The sequence below is a fragment of the Ctenopharyngodon idella genome, chromosome 15, assembly GCF_019924925.1.
Source record: "Ctenopharyngodon idella isolate HZGC_01 chromosome 15, HZGC01, whole genome shotgun sequence".
Classification (NCBI taxonomy): domain Eukaryota; kingdom Metazoa; phylum Chordata; class Actinopteri; order Cypriniformes; family Xenocyprididae; genus Ctenopharyngodon; species Ctenopharyngodon idella.
In genome coordinates, this window is record NC_067234.1 from 17,953,996 (window position 1) to 17,975,970 (window position 21,975).

Below are 21,975 nucleotides of genomic sequence, written 5' to 3' on the forward strand. Positions count from 1 at the left end.
ATGGAACCACTAACCGGAAATGTTAAAGGGTTGGTTCACCCAAAAATGAAAATTCTGTCATTTATTACTCACCCTCATGTCGTTCCACACCTGTAAGACCTTCATTCATCTTCGTAACACAAATGAAGATATTTATAATGAAATCTGAGAGTTTCCGGTCCCTCCAAAGACATCTACAGAGCTTCAGAAAATTTGGACTAAACTGCTCGATTCATATTAGGGGTGTAACGGTTCAAATTACTCACGGTTTGATTTTTATCACGGTTTTAGGGATGGTTCGGCATGTGCTATGTTCAGGAAAAAAAATGACGACTGTCAAATAAAAATAAAGAAAATAAGAACAAATAATCAAACTACAAGCAACAGCAAAAATAAATACAATAGAGCAAATATTCAAATAAAATAAACAGTGCTTTTCAGGTTATTTAGGTATCTAACAGTATTTTTCACGTACAGAAATTTAATAAAGTAATCAAATGTAAAATAACTGCATATAATCTTCACTATATAAATTAAATAAAGATTAATCATTATTAAAGTTAAAAAAGCTATTTAGTAAAGAGCAGTGAATGATTTCCTTGTCTTTTGTTGTTTGATTAACATTAAAAACACAGACAGCAGGAATTTTAGGCTGCTGTCACTTTAGGACATAATGCACGGATCGAACATACTGATACTGTACACATGCATTGTCTTTCTTGACTGTTTACATTCACTTTAGACATAACCTACTATGTTTGCTAGGATACTCACCAAGACAGGCATGTTGACAATTTTTGTGTGTGCCAAACCTTGAGTGGAGAACTGCACGGTTCGATTTTTTTACCGAGACGCGTTACACCCCTAATTCATATGGATTCGTTTTACGATCTTTTTATGAACTTTTTGCAGCCTCAAAGTGGTAGTTGCGTAGACTGTCAATGGAGAGACAGAAATCTCTCAGATTTCATTACAAATTTGTGTTCATTTGTGTTTTGGAAATGAATGAAAGTTTTACGTGTTTGAAACAAACGACATGAGGGTGAGTAAATGATGACAGAATTTTCATTTTTGGGTGAACTAACCGTTTAAGAGGAATCTGTATCAAAACTATATATAAAATACTATTTCAGTCTTTCTACTTTAAAATTTTATGTTTCACAATGTGTTACTTGCAACTACTTTGGATTTACTTTGATATATACTTTAAAATTCAGACCGTTACCTGTGTTTCTTGTCTTAATACCCTTCTCTCAATCCATCCATTTTTGTAAATTTTAAGCAATTATTGCTTTGATGGATGATTGGATGGACTGAAGCTTGAAGTCTGAGGCATGCGGAGAAAGGTCTTTTGTCAGCCCCTGTGGAAAGGGACCTGATAGCACTAATTCAAATCAAGTAGAGATTTGCTGGGAGAGGCGCCAAGAAAATGACTTTGTTTGACCCAGCTGCCAATCAATCTCCTTGCACAGTGCCAGACTAAACACGGTCAGTATTTTAGCAGGACTTGTTGGCGGCAGTTGCCGGATGATTGAGGGGAAAACTGGGGTTCTGTTCGGGGAGAGTTACATGAAGCACCAGTAAACACACACTCACCCTAGTGTCCGCGGATACATGACTGCAAAATAGTAGGAAGTCTGCAAAAGTTGCATTTGGCCTGAGATATATAAATCTGTTCATCACAGAGAGATTTACGTATTTATAATATAATTAGTTTGAGGTGTCGTGCTCATGTTTGAAAACTGAAATGTTAATTATTACTCAAAGATAAACTTTTTTGTCATGATCATCTGTTTTTCTGTTAGAACAACCTTGTATTAAAAAACAAATTCTGACAAAGGAAGCTAAACTACTGATAACACATGTAAGCATCAGATTACACCAGTAAGACCAAGTAATTTAATTTAATTTAATTTACTAAATAACAAAGGCATTTAATTTCCATCAATTGGTCATCATACTACAGAAATGATTACGAAAGTTTTCAAACCTGAGCTGGGCAGCTTAATCCTTTATCAAAAAATATATATATATCACAATATATATATATATATATCAATAAGTCATGTTGAGGCCAATGTGATGGAATAAGATATTGATAATTTCTCATTACATAAAAGACTACTGCCAAGCACTACATCTGGGGATTATGAAAAACATCAATACTTTATGAATTTCAAATGAACTGGGCTTGAAAATAAACATAAGCATCAATGTGGCTAAATAAAGCATTGTTTCAGGATCAATGCAAGCAAAAGCTTGTGAAACCAGAATTCTCTTTTAAAAAAATGAAATGGCATTTCAATTTAATCACTTACTTTTTTAATTACTTTCCTTGTCTGTGGATCAACTATGCTTAGTGTTAATTGCTTACCATAGGCGTGTGTGTGTTATCCATTAGAGGCCGAATCCCAGTACAACGAGGATGGAAAAATGCAAATGAACTAATATGATACCAACTGCAATCCGCACTAAAAGTGTGGTCTTCTCTCTCTCACAGGGTCTTTCCGTTGATCACGAAGCAGCATTTGTCCTCATCTTGAAATGATTTAAATTTAATATAAAAAACTAACATTTTGTATCTAAATATTTCAAAATGTGTGGAAGTTGCAAAAGTCTGGAAATTTCTTCTGTCTGAATAAGCTTGAGCTAGACTAATGCTTACAACAACTCAGTTTCAACAGTTGGAATGTAAAAATAAAAATTCCCTCGATTTCATATGATTATATGCAATCCTTACACTGTGAGCTGGACACTTGGTCACATGATCCAGTACCGATGACTAAGTATCAAACAATATTAAACAGACAGGCTAAACCAAAGCTGATCAAACAAGGATGTTTGTAATCCCACTTTAAAAGCTGTTCAAATTTATGTTGTTCCATTCACAATTATATATGTGTTTATATAATTAAAATAATAATAATAATAATAATTTTAGAAATACAATAAGTGATTCTCAGCCAGTTTTGGTTGATTAATCATATTTTATGACAACACAACACTTGTTTATAATACAAAAGTAACAAAAATGTCCTTAAGATGAGAAATGTATTATTATTATTAGACTAAACTGCTAAGGCCCAACAACAATCTTAGAAATAAAGGTTCCAAAAAGGGAGCTTTCGCAGTGATGCCATAGAAGAACCATTTTGAGATCCTCAAAGAACCTTTAAGTGATCACTTCTCAAAAGATCCATTTTCTCCTTAGTGTGAAGTATTCAATTAAAAAGAGCATTTTTAAGAACAGATGTCTAAAGAACAAATGAATAACATGTCAACAGCTGAAGTGTGATTTACATGAAACACCTCCAAAGAACCATACTACACAGTAAAAAAAACGTCCTTTTTAAATGTAATGCAACCTGTAGTGCTTACTAAGTTTCTAAAAAGTCGAATGACTCATGAACATCATTATCCCTTGGCCTCTAGATACATTCAAGACCACAGCAGATGAAAATACCAATTCATTCAGATTCTGAACATCACTGCTGTTATTGCCGCCGGCTGTTTTTACTAAAGAGCACCTTAGTGTGAGACTGCAATAAAGAATAAAGAGCACATTACTAAACGTGCTGGTGGCACCATCGTAACAAAATGAGGAAAAAAAATAAAATGGTGCAACCCATTTTCATTTCCACTGACATCTTATTGAGTACAGGACATCAATGCAACAACTGTAAATGCGTTCAGGACACTCAGGCTCATATTTTGGACTCTGTCTGGACCACAAATATAGACAATATACACTGAAGTATGCACCTTGATTCTCAGATCTCTGAAAGCATTTACCACAGCACCACAAGGCGGGGGACAAAAATGACTTGTGGCATTAGTAAAGCGTGGAACTTAAATGCCATTCAGAAGGTCATGAGAATGGGTTTTTTAAAAAATAAATGAATAATAAGTCCTAACCTGCCATGCATTGACTAGATCTACAACAGCTGCTTTCATAACAATGGTTAGGAAATAATAATACAGAATTAAAACCACCTCAGAAAATAAAAAAATACTGACAAATCTCATCGGTAACACTTTAGAATAATGGTCCGTCATTAATAAGTAACTATGCAGGAAGTAATGCAGGACTAATGAGTAGTACTATATTAACACTTCAGCTACTACTATTACTAATATAGATCAAGCTTAACTAATCAGTAAGTAATATCAAATTTAGGACTAATATAGTTCCTTATTATCTAATCAGTAATTACAGAATAAGATTGGCATCATTAAGAACTAATAGGTAACTATGACAAATTATAAAGAATTACTAATTAATTAATAATCACAACATTAAAGTGTCTGAGATGTGAGCAATTATATTTTTTTTCTCTCAATGTGGTCATGAAATGCATCATTAATTACTCAACTGTTACCTAGTCACTATGCAGGAACTACTAGCGATCAGGACCATTATTTTTAAGTGAAAAACATCTTTTTCCAGATCAATAGTAGTTCTTGAAGATTGTCCTTTTTTACTCGGAACATGGTCATAAAATGCATCACTTATTACTCAAGTACCTAGTCATTCCTCAAGAAGTACTAGTGATCTGGACCATTATTTTAAAGTGAAAAAGATGTTTTTCACTTTAAAATAATGGTCCAGATCACTATAGCTCCTGCATAGTGACTAGGTGACACTTGAGTAATTAGTGATGCATTTTATGACTGTATTCGGAGTAAAAATGATGACTGATTACGTCTCAGACACACGATAATGTTCTTTACAATTTGTCAGTTAGTTAATAGTTATTAATAATGCTAATCTCATTAGGTAAGTATTGATTAGCTAATAAGGATCTTCTAAATTTGATATTACTTACTGATTAGTTAAGCTTGATCTATATTAGTAATAGTAGTAGCTGAAGTGTTAATGTAGTACTACTCATTAGTCCTGCATTACTTCCTACATAGTTACTTATTAATGACGGACCATTATTCTAAAGTGTTACCATCTCATCTTTAAATGCACTCTAGTCTTAATGACACTACTATCATATACAGTTTTGTGATGAATATTACATCATTTTCTTCAGAGAAGTTTTGTTGATTTGTTCCTCTTTTCTATTCATTTTTTTTCTCATAAATTATTACCATATCATAGTATGCATAACATTTATGCAAAACCTATATTTAATTTTTATGTATATTGTTGTATGTGTAACCTTTTTAAAATAAAGTCATGTTAACTAATTCACAATCATAAACAAGGGCCCTTAACCTTCTTTTTCTCTACTTTTGCATTCACTTCTTTAGTTTACATCAAATATTGTTGACTCTAATGATAAATGGTTTGAAATGTTCCTTAAGTTGCTTTGAATGAAAGTGTCTGCTAAATTACTAAATATGATAAATAGATTGAAAATTGAGTTTGCTTTTGTGTATTTTTTGTATTTTTTTATTTCTAGATTTGTGAAAAAGAAAATATTATTTCTAAAAAAAAAAAAAAAAACGTTTCATTAAATGTTAAAAAAAAAATCATTAAAAAATCATTAAAAATATTTAAAAATTTTAAAATACATTTTCTCTTTCACAAAATGCAATTTATTGTGGGCTTTGTGAATGGACCTTAATTTTAACATGATTGTATTATATTGTAAACAGCATGATATCTACTCATTTTCATATCGAACTACATTGATTTTTATTTATGAGCAAATTTAAGGTGACTTTAATGACTTTGTTAAAACTCACAGTTGCATTGCTTAGCATGTAAGAATCTGTGCACACCACAGTCTCTGTAGGGAGGCAAAGGCGATGCAAAGTGTTATCCCTCAACAGTATGGCTAATGGAAACAGAGTAGAAATGCAACATAATGAAAGCTGGGGTCAAACGAGGGGAACGATTCCTCAGGGGTGGAATCAAAACAAGGAGCCGATGAAACGGAGACTCAGATTTCACTGCTGCACAATTCGATTGTGTGATACCACTCAGTGCTACTATAATATTCATAATTACGGTAACACGTTGAGAAGGGAGTACATTTTCTTCATATGATATAATGTGATCAATGCTTGTTACAAACAAAGAAGATTCTGAAATTACAGTGCACTGAGATCATGAATTATATGGAAAGCATGGATCTAAATATTCATCCTCTGCTCAAATATTAGCTGATAATCAATGTGGAGTTTGATACATGCATGTCTTGAAAAAAATTGCTGCTAAAAATGATGCGGATTAATAACTTAATGGACATCTGCTTTATAGTTTAATATTTATGGTTCATAATTTTAATCATGTTTTAAGCTCCCTATTAATGGTCTACAAAAGTGTGAATAATTGAGTTTCTAACAAACTAATTTCCATAGCAACATACCCTCTCAAAATGAAATCAATCCCAGGTCAGGCTTTAGCTTCATTCTCTCCCTCCATTCCCCAAGGAGCAGACTCCAAAAACTGAAATCACTCCAGGGAGACAGGGAATAAATGGTTATGATCCAGTTTTATGGAAAGCAAACCAAAGAAACTCACAATCAAAATCAGAGCCAGTAGAACAAAGAGCAAGACTACAATAATAAATATTTGCCGAAACCTAATCAGAGTGCAGCAGAAAAGCAAACCTTGTCTAAATCATTTTCCAGGTCAGGTACGCTACTCGAGGGCAGTGAATGCTCAATGCCGGGCTTTTTTTTTTGCCGTAACTAAACAAATCTGGAGGATTTTGCATCGCTAAACAGAACCAAACTTGCAGCATCCACATAATGCAGGGAAAAAGAACCCAAAATGTATGGAAAATATGCAAAAGCCAGAGTTGATTTAAGGCCAACACTTAGGGAAGTGGAGCATGTAGATTCCTGGTGTTTCCAACATTCTACCCCTGCTGTGTTACATGGCCGCAACCCCTTTTGTGCAGGGTTAACCCGTTAAATCCCACCAAAGTGGCTATTCAGTGGAGTGCCATCCACCCCAGGGGTTATTGTGACTGGCCTTTGTTAAGAACAATAGACGTAAAGAGGATAAGACACCAGTAGCACTTCCTAACTTCCCCCAAAGTCTTCTCACTTTCCGCACACTGGTAGGGCAAGTGCCTGGATCGATTGATCCCCCCCTTTTCCTGTTTAACATTAGGGAACTCGTTTGTTTGATCCCAAGTGCACTGAAATGACATTAAATGGCCTGACATTTTTGACACACAAATGGAAATAGTGTCTATTAAATGTGTCTTTTCTATGACTGGAGCTTATGTTTTAGTCAATTGGTTTATTACATTATTAAACGCTGCCTGTCTAGATGGAACTGTTTAATAAACTACACTTGCTCAAAAATAGAATCACTGCCAGAGCCACAAATGAAAGGAAACCATCAATGCAACCTCCTAACCAAACCCAAATTAAAGAGTCAAACTGCATCCTATACAGATGAAGTTGCAGCATCATATTTTTCCCTTCATCATTCTAAAACAAAATATAATAAAACGCATATTTTAATAACTAATTTAAATCCGCATGGAATTATAAATGCACTTTCATTACATTTTATTCTCTATTATAACTATGTCTATCATGAAATCACAGATTTTCAAATAAGTTCAATGCTTGGGATTGAAATACAATTTTATCCTTCCCTTTAATCATGGGTCACTGGTTAGAAAATATATTCTCGCTCTTGCCTCCCTCTAAGCAGGTGAACTGAGCTCAAGACTTTCCCACGATCCCTCAGTAAATCTCTCTTTGCTCTGCCCCTTTCCTCTGTCCAAGCCATCTGTCTATTTTTTAGAATTCGTCTGGTGGAGCAAGTGTCTGCTGCTGGGACAAGTCCAGCATGCCAAAACGGATTTCACCACAGCATTTAGCCAGAAATACAAATATTTCAATTAAAAAATTAAGATGCATCAACTGTATTACTAAAAACATTGGAATATGTAATGATTTCTCTTTCTTTCTGTCTGTGCGTCTCCCTCATTTGAAAGAAACCCGTGGTGTTCTGACAGTCCAAGAAAGTGAATTTTACAGAGGTAAGCATGTTTTTTTCATAGACTCTGTACTTCTTTAAAAAGATTCACCATCATCAATCATCAACCTCTCATAATATTACTTTCTTAAATAGAAAATCGACTAATTAAAACAGCACATAATACATCCAGTGTGAGAAATTTAAGGATTAATATAAAAAAAAGGCAAAAACTCTAACCAAAATTGCCAAGAATGCGATTAAGAAGTCTGTGCTTTAGCCGGCGACGTTTTTCACCAAAACACAATATCTGGAACATATCCAACAGCATTTGACCTTCACGCTCATCCTAAAAAATTTTGAATTACTGAAACCAGACCTGTCAAAGCAATAGCCGAAATAACGCTTCGCTTTAAAAAAAAAAAAAATGTAATAAATAATAGAGCTATGTTACGCAGTCATGTGACATATTCTATCCTTCATTTCTCCCTTTTCTGGTGAGCAGCCCAGGCACGTATCATTAGAGCGTTAAAAGAAGCGCGGCTGGTGCCGTGGGTCTCCTCCTGTGCTGCCTTCCCTCTAAACGTGTGACTCTGGCTGGCTGAGAGCATGAGAACGGAGCCTTTTGAATAGCAGGATCCTCATACTTGGCTAGTAACCATGGAAGCAGATGCCTACTCTCTTTGCCCTCCTTACCTCCTTGCTCCCTCATTGAAAAGAGGGCACGCCTCGCTTTCTTCTTCCTGACCGAACTTGCCTGGCCCTCAGAGGAAGCGATTGAGCAGGTCACTGGTCTAGACTTGTTTGCATGGTCCACGGAACAGCCTTGAGGTAACCCTTGCTCCCCGTGCGTCGCACCACCGTACACTGCAGGGGGGGACATCGGAGATGTGAATTTGAAAAGGAGCTCCGTCCGATTTTGCCTTTGTGCCTTTTTTTCCCTCATCGATCGGCTGAATATCGAACCCTCAGTCTGTGCATGTGTGAAACGGATAGCTTAGTAAGCATTTTTTCTAATCAAGCTTGCGTTGTGGGCCAACTCTCTCGTTTTTCTCTCTCGTACTTAGCCGCCTCGAACCCTCCCTCTCTCTCTGTCCCTCTTTCTCCATTTTTCTCTCTCTCTCTCTTTTCCTCTCTTGCTCTTTCTGCTTTTTCTTCCTGTTCTACGCTCCTCTAAGCATTGTTTTGATTATCTGGGACATTTGGATAAGCATGTTGTGATACTTCTAATCAGTGTCAGTTTTTTTAATCTGTTATTGAGTGATTTCAGCTTTGTGTTACCCGTGGATTTTGCATGTACAACTGTTTGCTTTTTCAATTTCAACTGGGATGACCACTAACCACAGAGGGACTTTTTAGACTATTTAAACAAAAACACTGGCAAATCCACTGCTTTTGTTTCCATTCCATCTTAAAAGATGTATGGATGACAGTTTCTCCTTTTAAAAAACATAACAATTTTCATGTGAAAAACTGATGTCTCATGAGGTGAGTATAATTATGTTCTCATATATTAGATTTGGTATAATCAGCTGATGTAAAAAGATTAAATATGAAAAAAAAAGATCTTTTTTTCAGCTGTTTAATAAATGTACACTATCTACCTGAAACATTTATGTTGAGTATGCTGTATTAAAGCTGAGACTCTTTGAATTTCCCCGTGTCTCTCATCATATGACGTGTTGCAGTTATTGTGGGATTACTGGGCTCTCACTGTGTACACATTATGATGTGATTTCTTATGTTAAACATCACTGAATTTGTATTGGACTTCTTAAATACTAATAGGAAACATTTCATTTGGTTTTAGGCTGTTACTAGAGGAAATCTTTCTGTTTGGAGACAGAAAACGACAAGAAGTAAAACACAAATTCATTTTAGTAAAATTATTCTTAATTTACTGTGTTGAAATTGTTTATATATTGAAGTCACAATATATATGGAAACTATATATAAGAATGTGATATGAACTCATCATTCAACATCAATGATAATATAAATACCAAAAGCATACTAAATAATGGTCACTAAAAATGATCATTTGTCTTGTCGTATGTTCTAAGAATATGACAACACAAATGTAGAATATGATGACATAGTCTAGAAAATAAATATTGCAGACATCAAAACTGACACAAGTCAAAATAGTATATATTTTTATAGTACAATATTATTCAAAATAATATTGGACTATATTAGACAATATTATTAGACTGTATTTAAGTAACATTAAAATATCATTTTTACTGTGTACTTTTGGCTACAATCAACTTTGTGCTCAGTATTTTTTTTTTTTTTTAAATATCTTACAAAAACTATTAAAACAAATAAATGAAAAAAATAAATTCATTTTAACATAGTAAATTTAAAAATATCCCAAATGCAAGATTGATTAAATGAGTTAGAAAAAATATTGAATTATATTCTATTTAAAATGCTATTTAAAACTGGCTAATGTAAAAATAAAAAAAAAGCATTTCAATTAAAAAATCCTAACAATGGTATTCCTGTGATCCTGTTTTTCTAAAACATCCCATATTTCCCATATATGTATTTACATCATTATAACTATATTTTCATAAAAAATAAATAAAAAGTTTTGTATCTTATCAACCATTGTAGTAGACATACTCTTTCTCTTGCTCGATTAAGTTTGGGTGAAAGATTGAGAATGCACCAAACTGGGTGTTTAAGGGTGCTGAAGTGGGGATTATATTTTGGAGAAATTTGATTGGACGAAGCCCCATGCAGTGTACGACACGCGCCATGTCAGTAGCTGGCGGTGAGGTCACAGAAAATGGAAGCTTAAGGTCTGAGTTCAGTCTGGAAATTACCCACTGTCTGATTCCATTTACTGGCTATTGTCATAAAAATACAGGCCTTGTCCATTTTAAATGCACAAACATTAAAATGTAATTGGTAAATTATTTACCATCTTTCCATTCTGAACAGCTGCTTTTTTCCTTTATTTTTAAGATTTTACTGCTTTAATTATGGAGCTTTTGAATGTAAATATAATTTTTACTAATCATTTCTTATATTTTTCATATTATTTATACAACTTTAATGCAATTTTCAACATTAGAACAGATGTATAAATGTTATACTGAAGCCAAATCCGTGGTGCTTGTTTTTACAGTGGAAATATGTAGACTTATTAAGAAAGATATTAGAAAATGGCATTACTTCTCTAAAAGAAATAATATAGACACAATTAGATGCTCTGTCTGCCTTTCAAAATAATTAAAAAAGGTCCTAACAGCATTTGATTGTCTAAAATAGTGATTTATGATGAAATATAATTTAATTTAAAAATAAAAACTACATTGCCAATGCATTAAACGCACAGAAGACAATATCTGGTCAGCTCGTCCCCAACGTGACCCAAACAAATGACTTTCAACATAATGCAATGATATCACTTGTGGTACGCGTTAAACGGCCATGTCCAAAAGTGTGTGATGTGTCTTAGTGTTTTGACTTTGAGACTGCCGTTCAATATGTTCTTTTGGCTTGCTCGAACGTGTGACTCACAATAGACAATGAAGCCAAGACCAGCTGTGATTTTCTGTTGAGCTCACTCTATGCATTATTTATAGTCACATCAGTAGATTAGGCTGAAAGCTTGACCCTACCGTATGACAATGTCTCCAGCCCATTCGCGTTCTGGTCACCGCAAACAAACGATAACCCCGTCTATCTGCCAATAATCCCACTGCTTTTCCATCCTCATAATGCATTTTAATAGAGCTAAGTCTCAAGCGCTATGTCACACTAATCTGTTTTTTTTTTTCACATACAATTTTTGCTATTATAAATACTAAAAAAATCTCAGATTTTTATAGCAATTTGGTGGACACACATCCACGTGGTCCAATACATTGGTTTTTGTGGACTGTACCTCTGTCGTTCTTGTACCCTGTCGTTCTTAAAACAGATTCTCAAACAGATCCCCCTCAGTACACATCACAAAAAGATCCCCCTCTGCATCCCCGAGCTAACAAAACACCATTATCTGTTTAATTGCCTGAGAACTGTTAAATACCCTCTATTTACATGACAAGATTCAGCTTGTTGCGAAGTGTGACACAAACGAGTCAATACACAAAAGATGACGGCGGTCACCACCGCCCCTGCACCCCCCAAAGGCAGGAGTCCGGCTCATGAATGACAGTGCTGCAACAAGCACCCTGAGCAAACACAAATACACACAAACAAACCTAATTGGTTTTTAAACAGGTTAATGGAGTTTAGCATAAGCACACTTCACTGTACAGATGTTTGATGGAACAACCACAGTGGTGTCAATGTGTTACAAAATATGTAAAATATAATATATAGGTTTCACTTTGTTTTAAGGTGTCAGTATTACAGTTTAATTATACATTTAAGTACTGAGTAATATTAATTAACTACATGTACTTACTATAGGGTTAGGGTTAGGATGAGGATGTGGTTTAGGGTTAATCGCATGTAATAATGCATAATTTATAGTTATATTACTACAGTAACTACTTGTAATGTGTAACAAGGACACTGTAAAATAAGGTTACCATATATATATGTGTGTGTGTGTGTGTGTGTGTGTAAATATAGATAATTAATAAAAATACAAAATATATGAAGTAGGAATGCACAAATAATATTCTAGAATAATTCTATCATTAAAAAGCATTAAAAATTCATTTTTATTTTAAAAGTGCAATATTTCACAAAGAAAAATTTGGTTAGGTTACTTTGACATACAGTGGGGTCCAAAAGTCCACTAAAAAGCTTCTATTTTGTATCATTTTATTAAATACAATTCAATATTTCATTACAAATTATTCTACATTATGATATTTATATCAGGATAAACATTTGAGTGAAAATTAACATGAATTTAATATTTGCTTTGGGTAAAACTTTAGTTAACAGTTAACTACATTAGTTAACATGACCTACAGCATTTATTAATCTTTATTAATGTTAATTTCAACATTTACTAAAACTTTATTAAAATCAAGAGTATAATTTGTTAATGCACTGTGAAGATTAACTAACGTTAACAAAGATTAACAACAAATGTATTGCTCATGGTTAGTTCATGTTAGTTAATACATTAACTAATGTTAAAAAATGAACCTTATTGTAAAGTTTTACCTTGCTTTGTATTAATTGACAAAACCTGATATATGACGAATGTTCCAAAGAGTTCACAACGAGCTTATTTGATTAGTGACTTAAAAACTTTAAATAGCTATGTATGATTTCACATCATAATGTTAATCATGTTTAATTCCAGATTTAAATGAAAAAGTGTTTGAATGTGGACTCTGACGTTTGAATCCTAATGTCTGATTATTGATCATAGACCAACAACAAAAAAGTGGAGAGAGTTTGAGCAGAGGACGACTGACCCGAAGGCACGGTGACTTGGAGAAAAGGCTGGTATCACACTGGGAGAAAAAAAAAGCGAAAGGGAGAGAGATGGGGTTCATTCTGTCTTTTCTCCCGCTCTCTCTCTCTCCCTTTCTCCTGCTGCCTTTGTGTGCCGTGCAGGAATGTGCTTGCTTTTCATTTCTTTCTTTGTGTCTGCCCCTCAGGCCCTAGCAGGCAGTGTCTTATGCCACAGCGGGGTCATGGCAAACACAGAGACACATTCATGGCCGCATCAAGTTTATGTGAGAATCTGGTCTTTCCTTGCCCCTCATTTCCATATGAATTGTTAATAAAATAGCAGTCATGTGAAGGGGAGATCACTCCAGCAGGGGAAGTCAAGCAAAGCAACCTTGGTTTTAAAACGGCCTCATCCCTTCTGTTCCTTCGATGCAGAAACGCTCCGGTTAAAGCTATCACGAGCATATGTCATCATTATTGTCCATGTTTACTTTAGCACAACCACATGTGAAATGCTCCTTCACAAAACAACAGCGGAAACTCTGTATTTGGATTAATGGCTCAATGAAAATAACATGTCTAAATAATCAATTTTGAGAAATAACCATATAAAATTCCATGTTTTGTTGGGTGTAACAATTACAGCGATATCCTACTGGAGTTTCTCACATATGCATTAAAGGCAAGACTCTTCGTTTTAAAATTTTAGCCAGCAATAAAACAAAATGGAGCTTGGGAAAAACAGATCCCCATTTTTAGTTTGCTGTTCTCAAGCCAATCACAGTTTGGGCCTTCTGGACAGGGAGCAGGATACATCTTGAAGGGCTGGCCAGTTGATTGACTTTTCTTTGGGTTCAACACACGTGTCCTGTGACCCCGCCACACTTTCCCATGCCCTCCGATGCCCCATCTATTCTAACAGACATCCCAAATTCCCCCCATCCTCCACAGACAGATCAGCTTCAGCCATCACTTGACAGCAGCCATGTGTACGACTTCCCTCTGTGATGTCATAGAGGTTTGCTGTCCAATAATTAGAGGGCGAGGAAGGGTCAGGATAGAAAGAAGGGTGGTGATTGGACAAGATAAAGGAGCTCACCAAATCAACCTGCTCCGACTGCTTTTTATTCCGCACACGTGACGTTTCATTAAATGTGCAGTAAAGAGAAGTAACTGAAATAATATCATCGAGCAAAACATTTACACATGAATGTTAACCTGGAGGGGGAAAAGTATTGTTCATATACGATAAAATCTGTTTTCCATTATACTAAGGTTATATACTGAAGTTATTTATTTAATAAAACAAATTTTGTTGTTGATCTTTTTTTTTTTCTTTTTTTTTTACATTATAATAACAATACAACTAATTATCAGTATTTTACAATAGTTATTTAAAATATATTTTCTTATTAATATTACTCAGAATCATAAATGATTATACATAATATATTTCATATAAATTAATATCATTAAAAGTAATTATATGTAAAATGACAAAATTCTTTATATTTCTCTTTTAGTCAGAGATTACATCAGACCCTGGACCACAAAACCAGTCATAAGGGTCAATTTTTTTAAATTTAGATTTATACATCTGAATAAATAAGCTTTCCATTGATGTATGGTTTGTTAGGATAGGACAATATTTGGCTAAGATACACTATTTGAAAATTTGAAATCTGAGAGTGCAAAAAAATCTAAATATTGAGAAAGTCGCCTTTAAAGTTATCCAAATGAAGTCCTTAGCAATGCATATCCACTCACAAAAATACATTTTTGATATATTTACGGTAGGAAATTTACAAAATATCTTTGGCATAAAAGAAAAATAGATAATTTTGACTAATATTGTCCTATCCTAACAAACCATATATAAATGGAAAGCTTATTCATTCAGCTTTCAGATGATTTATAAATCTCAATTTCAAAAAATTGACCCTTATGACTGGTTTTGTTGTCCAGGATCACAAATGTTGCCAACACAACTGATGTTTATAACTTAATCTAGATGTCACACACACACACACACACACACACACATACATATATATATATATAATACTTGGGTTATAATTATTGTACATTTTACAAGAAACTATTTCAGTCTTTATTAAAAATTGTATGTATGTTTAATTTGCCTTTTCTTTGTAATTAATTGTGAAAATTGTTAATCACACTATTTTTCCAGCGTATTCATATGTTAAGTTGAATACTGAATATACATAGATAAAAAACTACAACATTCTTTGACACGTCTTGATTAAATCCTATAAATCTCCATTTCACAGGATGTCAAATCTCATAATCTCCATCTTAATAACTTGTGTTATCATCTCTAACATGTATCTGAATGGCTCTTCTTCTGCTCAATCCTGTTTTGTGGTTCTGTACATCTGCTATTCTTACAGCACTCTGCTCGTGATTAAGTCGTCTCTTTGTGGACATGGATGTCCTCACTCTTCAGTGTTTTTGGACTTGCGGACAGATCTTGCTGTGAATCGACGGTATGTCTGCCAGCTTGACACACACAGAAGGAGAGCATGACATCAGGGCTTTGTCATTTAGAAGATCTATTCAAGGATTACAGTGGAGAATGAGCCCCTGCCTGGAGGAGACTTATTTCACTGAAACCCTAGCTGTTTTCACTACAATTTTTTTTTCTCCAAGTACTTCTGGAAGTACGTAGCTTGGGAGAGTACTATAGTTGGCATTACGTATTTAAATCTGAGACTTTTAACCCTTAGGCGCCACTTCGGAACACAAAAGAGGATGTGTGCCCGCATTAATAATATCACATGAGCCTCCCACCCAAATATTATAAAAATGACAAACAATGATACAATAAACTGTTTGTAGGAATAGCTAAGATTAATTAAAAAAATTCAAGTCTTAATTCTTGGCTATGAAACAGATAAAGTAGACCAGATAATGTATTACTTTTATATATCACTCTTAAACATAAAGGTTCCAATTGCAAGCAACATTTTAATAGATAGATAGATAGATAGATAGATAGATAGATAAAAAAAACTCAAAAAGTTCTTTCTGTCATGAAAACCTTCTGTAGATGTCAGAAGTTTACAAGAATTTCTTTTTTATTGCAGTATTGCAGAAATAAATGGTTGTTTTGGCAGACAGAATATCACATATCAAAATCATGCTAAATGGTTTATATATTTTCATGGCAAAAACACACTGACTCGAATGGTGGCGAGTCTGACATTACTTGCTGTTTGCTGAACCCGAGTTCAAACTCTCTCGCTCTCTCTGCAACACAGCAGAAGACATTTCCTGTGGATATCAGTGAGCCATTCAACTCACATACTGCTTCTTTTGTCTTGTCATTTCCCCAAACAAGTGTCCTGTGATTTTGGAAAAAAAACATTTTGGAAATGTAATGCTTTCTTTGTACTCATCACAGGTGTTTGTACAGCTTACTTGTAAAGGAGACGATAACATAAGCAGAAGCATGTTTGGGCAATTCCAAGTTAAAAATCATGTTTCAGTTTGACTGGGATATCAGTCAGCAAGATATACAAAAAAAAAAAAATGAACATGCCAGGAATTAATTTTGAACTGGCTCTGATTCACACGGTCATTTTGAGTGAATTTTTATGTAATAATAATTTAAAACTGATTTCTAAATTTACAAGGAAAGCCTCTTCTTCCCAGCAGGCATCAGGATTTCCTAATTTTACACATGAATCTAGAATTCAAATAATTTACAATAAATTTACTTGTACAATCAAAGACATTAAGGCTGTCAGGTTAAAATTTTCACTTATTTTCACAGTCAGGTTAAAAAAAAAATAAAATACAAAAGCACCATAAATGTGGCTCTCAAATCTCCATCACAATAAAAAATGTCAAAATATGCTACCTCCTTGAGTCAGGTTTGTAAAAGACCAAATGCATTTTAACCAACTGCAACTTACCAAGTTTGAATGCATCTTTTTGAATGAGATTTGAAAGCCAGTTCGGAGAGGATGATATTAACTTTACACTATCATATAGCTATAGAAGCCTTAGAATATAGTGCAAAAGGTGGACTTTTATTGAATTATTTTAGAAATCAATTTTTGTATTTAATGTATTTATTAAACATGAGGCTAAATGTAATTTGTTATGCAGTGTTTGGTGGTAAGTGTTGGGTTATGAGCTCAAACATATTAATATAATAACATAATGTAAATTATAGTGTAATATAATGCATAATTAGGGTTGGGTATCACTTGAATTTTAACGATTCCGGTTCCGATTCTGCTCATCGATTTACAATTTCCATTCCAATAAGGTAAAAAAAAAAAAAAAAAAAACTTAAAAGTCTTACTGCAAAACATTTCATTGTAGCTGAACACCATGAACAAAAATCAACAGGCTAGAGAACACAAGGAACTTTGGCCTATGGTTTAAAAATACCATAGCAAAAACAACTAGCCTAACTCATATAAATTTAAAGCATTATTAAAGACAAGTAAACACTCAATATTTTAAAAAGAACAAATAAACAAATTAGCAATCGCACAAATAAATACAACTGAACAAAGATATGATTTAAATAAACTGTTTTAAGATTTTCAGGTATTCAGGTACAGAAACTGTAATCAAATGTAAAGTAACACTGCACTTTATAAATAAAATATACATTACAAACACAAGAACAATGAGTGAATTTCCTCTTTGTCTTTTGTTGTTTGATTAACATTATTATAGAGACGGCAGCAGGAATATTAGGCTGCTGTCACTTTAAGAGCTGCACAGATCCAATACACTGTTACACACACGTTTTCTTTGCCAACTGTTTACGTTCAGTTAAGACATAACCGACTGTGTTAATGAGGATATTTTGACATATTTTTGTGTGTATTTGTCTGTTCAAGTGCAAAAAAGAGAACTCGGAGACGTGGAAGAGAACTCAGTACAATTCAGTATGAGAGGTGGCTTTCTTTGCGCACATTTTGGATGTGTGTGCAGCGCAGAAAACAGCGTGCGAGTCTTCGTTTAAAGTCATATTAAAATGCACACAAAGGAATCGAATCTTAATTTTAAGTTATCAAGTATTTGATAAGGAATTTGATAAGGGATCAAAAGTTAAACGTTAAAATGTTAATTTTATAACAAGCATCCAATCCCTGACCTTAAGTATTTGATTCCAGAATTGGAATTGATTTTCGATTCCCAACCCTATGCATAATATCTTCATTTAACATCATTAAGTTATGTAATTTCAGAAATGTACATATACAAATCACACGGTTAGCTAACAATCTATTAATTTAAACAATGTATTAATTTAAGGCAGAAACAATGAGCTCATTGAAGTAATGAATACATGTTAACAATTCTAATACAGATACAACAAAAAATACTGCGGTTGAAGCTACTTCCATGTTCTGCTTCATGGCTTTGACAAAGTCCTCCAATCTGAGGTGAAAATATCACAAGTTTTGGTGGCTGTCTCTACAGCAAAGTCTCCCTTACGAGACGGCCCTCGATAAAAGCTCTCTCACCTCCCTCCAATACAGTCTTTCTCTTCGTCTGTTAAAAGTAAAAGTCCCTGAATACTAAGTTGTAACTAAAAAAAACCCTTTTTTCCTCTTTAAATGGCTCAGAAAATGTTCTGGGAATACCTACAAACACATTCAGCAGCATAACATGCAAGTGTGAAAGAAATTCCACATTCACCAGAGGAATTTGAGCAAGATGGATCTAATCTGTCTTAATCCTCTGTGAACTCCAATTACAATTTTCTTGATCTACACTTGACCTACTACTCCCATGCGTGGCACCTCAGACCAAGAACCTTAACTTTGCTAATTGGGCCTTCTTGCCAACTCGATGAATGTAGGTCTTCAAGCAGCATTCCCAGCAGGCTTGTTTTCAGTCTACAACTGAACTCACTAAAAACCTGCATAGGAAAACAGCTTTTCCACATCCACGGAAACGTCAGTCATCATTGATGTAATGTAATCAATCTGTTTAATGGTTAATAACTTAAAAATCGGTTCGACAGAATGGACTGAAGAATTATTGACAGCACAACAAACACAAATAATCCATTCATACAAAACTTTAAACTGGATGTCTAGGCAGACTACACAAATAAACAGCATACAGGACTCCATGCAGCGATGAACAGCACACCCAGGTAAATACTGAAAGCTATTCCCAGAAAGTCCTTGAAAACGACAGAGCCTGCTGGTTAGTGTTTGCTGTCGCTAAAGAGAAACTGGACTAGACACATGTGCAGCTAAAAGCATACTTCACTTAGGCCTAAAACGTTTATAAAAAAAGAGATAACATACTAAGCTATTATTTGATATTAACAAAAATATTATTATATGTTTCTAAAAAATAATATATTAATATTTATGTTAATACAATTTTATAAATATTTAAAAATATATTTAACATTATCTATTATGAATAAATATGTAACTTTTTACGTTTATGATATGAATGTGTGCGTATAACACATATATTATAGTCTTGAGAACACTGATACAATTTTATACATCCAAATATGAAAAAAAAAATAAATAAATAATAAGAAAAAATCAAAAGACAATATGTAACCAGGAACTGCTGAAAGTAAATTCAGCCTCTTGTTTTCACATTTTCAAGTAAAAGACTGAAAATCCAGACCAGGCCATGAACTCGTCTGGAATTCAAGCACAAAGCTGGCTTTTTGCCTCAATTCTCAGTTTCAGCTGATAAGGCACACAGAGCTTGTTTGAAGAGTCAATACAAGATCACAGATAAAAAACAAACAAACAAAAAAAAAAAAAACATTATTAAAAATTTGGAAAGATTGCTTAAGTCTATGTCCATTCACGGCACAAATACACTTTACTCTCTCTTAGTGTCAGAACAAAATTGTGTAGACAAAGAAGACAGAACTCACTTACCATGCCTTTAGCCTCATAAAGTCTCATAAAGGGAGTGAAGCATCCACCTTTTTTACAGTCTATTCCATTTTAGGTTTTGAAATAACTGCTGTCTAGCCCACGCAGAAACTTGGTGCTAAAGAAGTGAAACGACCTTCCCCCTTCCTGCGAACGATCTATTACCCCCCTCCCCGCCCGCCACCCCCTACCTCATCCACGAGTGGAATTGCTTTAAGTGCCTGTCAGGCAGAAAACCGGCTTCAGCATTGTGCAGCTGTAAGTTTCCCCGTTCCGTTCTCCAATGAGATTGGCCCTTCCTTCACCACATGACCCAAAGAAAAAAAAAAAGGCTAGAAAGTGAAGAGCAGAAAAAGATACAGCAGATGCGGAGAGAGCATAATCCTGTCTGCAGGGTCATATACCTGAGGAGCAGGTTTAAGTTTCTAGAGCTTTTCCAACATAGTTTATGGAGCACTAGAAGAGAGCGAATGGGAGGGGGAGGAAACAGCATAATCCCTTCCCTGCAGAAACTTCCTCCCTCTCGCTCTCTCATAGGAGCTGCTGGCCCTTGTCTGAACGCTGGAATGCAAAGGCCATGCTTCAAGAGGCCCAGTCAGACAAGCCCAAGTCAGTCACTCCTCTGTGACCTCACGTTTAACACTAGCACGTGTGCATGGATGCGCATTTTAACCAAATTAGAGCCCTATTATCTCTCACACCATTTTAAAATTAGCCAGGGTTGGGGAGGAAGTAACTAAAGGTAGAAGGATATATGTGGGAGGTGTGTACCCAAATGAAATGATAGATTTGTTACTTAAATGGCTTTATTTATTTCACTATTTTATTGTGGTATTGCTTATGGTAGATACACTACCATTCAAAAGTTTGGGGTCGGTAAGATTTTTTTATGTTTTTGAAATAAGTCTCTTCTGCTCACCAAGAATGCATTTATTTGATCAAAAATACAATAATATTGTGAAATATTATTACAATGTAAATCAGCTGTTTTCTATGTGAATATATTTTAAAATGTCATTTATTCCTGTGATCAAAGTTCAATTTTCAGCATCATTACTCCAGTCTTCAGTGTCACATGATCCTTCAGAAATCATTCTAATATGATGATTTGCTGCTCAGGAAACATTTATGATTATTATCTATATGTAAAATATTACATTTTTTATTGTTGAAAACCGTTGTACTAATTAATATTCTCTACTACATTTTTTTCAGGATATTTTGATGAACTTTTCTGTACAAAAGAACAGAATTTATTTGAAATAGAAATACTTTTTTATCAATGTAAATACAGTTATTGTCAAAAAATCTTACTGACCCTAAACTTTTAGATAGTAATATACATCTGTAATATACATACAACTGACATTTATTTAAAGACAAAAAAGCATTGCATTATGACAGTATAGTGTTTCATACACATGTTTCTTGACCAAATTAGAACTTTATTTCTCCCCATATCCAAATGATCACCCAGGACAGTATAGTAACTTAGACTAAATCAGTCATTTTATCAAGTTACTTTTGACAATGAGAAGCAATTTTTGCACTGAACAAACTTAAGCAATGTAACGGATTTGTAATACACATTTTTTTTTTTTACTTTTGCAAACTTTCATAAAAGAAAGTTTTTCGTAAAAGAAAATTCTTTTGTAAAAGAATTTATAAAAAATTCTAGCATGTGTTTCCAGAATTTGAGTTATATCACACTCTTTTCACTTAAGTGTATGTTTTGGATGTCAAACGAGACAAGGATCATTTTCCATGTCCAACTGTAGCAGTGAAAATAAGTTACCGTGCCTCGAGGTAGGT

The 21,975-nt window shown here is 34.1% G+C and overlaps 2 long non-coding RNA genes across 2 annotated transcripts in view; one reads left to right on the forward strand and one right to left on the reverse strand.

The window, feature by feature from the left end:
- The window catches only part of LOC127495430 (uncharacterized), a 33,399-nt gene extending 12,701 nt beyond the window's left edge, over positions 1-20,698 (reverse strand). Inside the window, exons 1-2 of the long non-coding RNA XR_007925121.1 lie at positions 20,167-20,698; positions 8,573-8,743 (exon numbers count right to left, since the gene is read on the reverse strand). This is a non-coding gene — a long non-coding RNA (uncharacterized LOC127495430). The remainder of the gene's footprint in view (positions 1-8,572; positions 8,744-20,166) is intronic.
- On the forward strand, positions 5,429-16,151 carry LOC127495431 (uncharacterized). The gene is made up of 3 exons (XR_007925122.1): positions 5,429-7,940; positions 8,382-9,364; positions 13,230-16,151. It is a non-coding gene; the product is annotated as an uncharacterized LOC127495431 (long non-coding RNA).
- Positions 20,699-21,975: the final 1,277 nt, after the last annotated feature.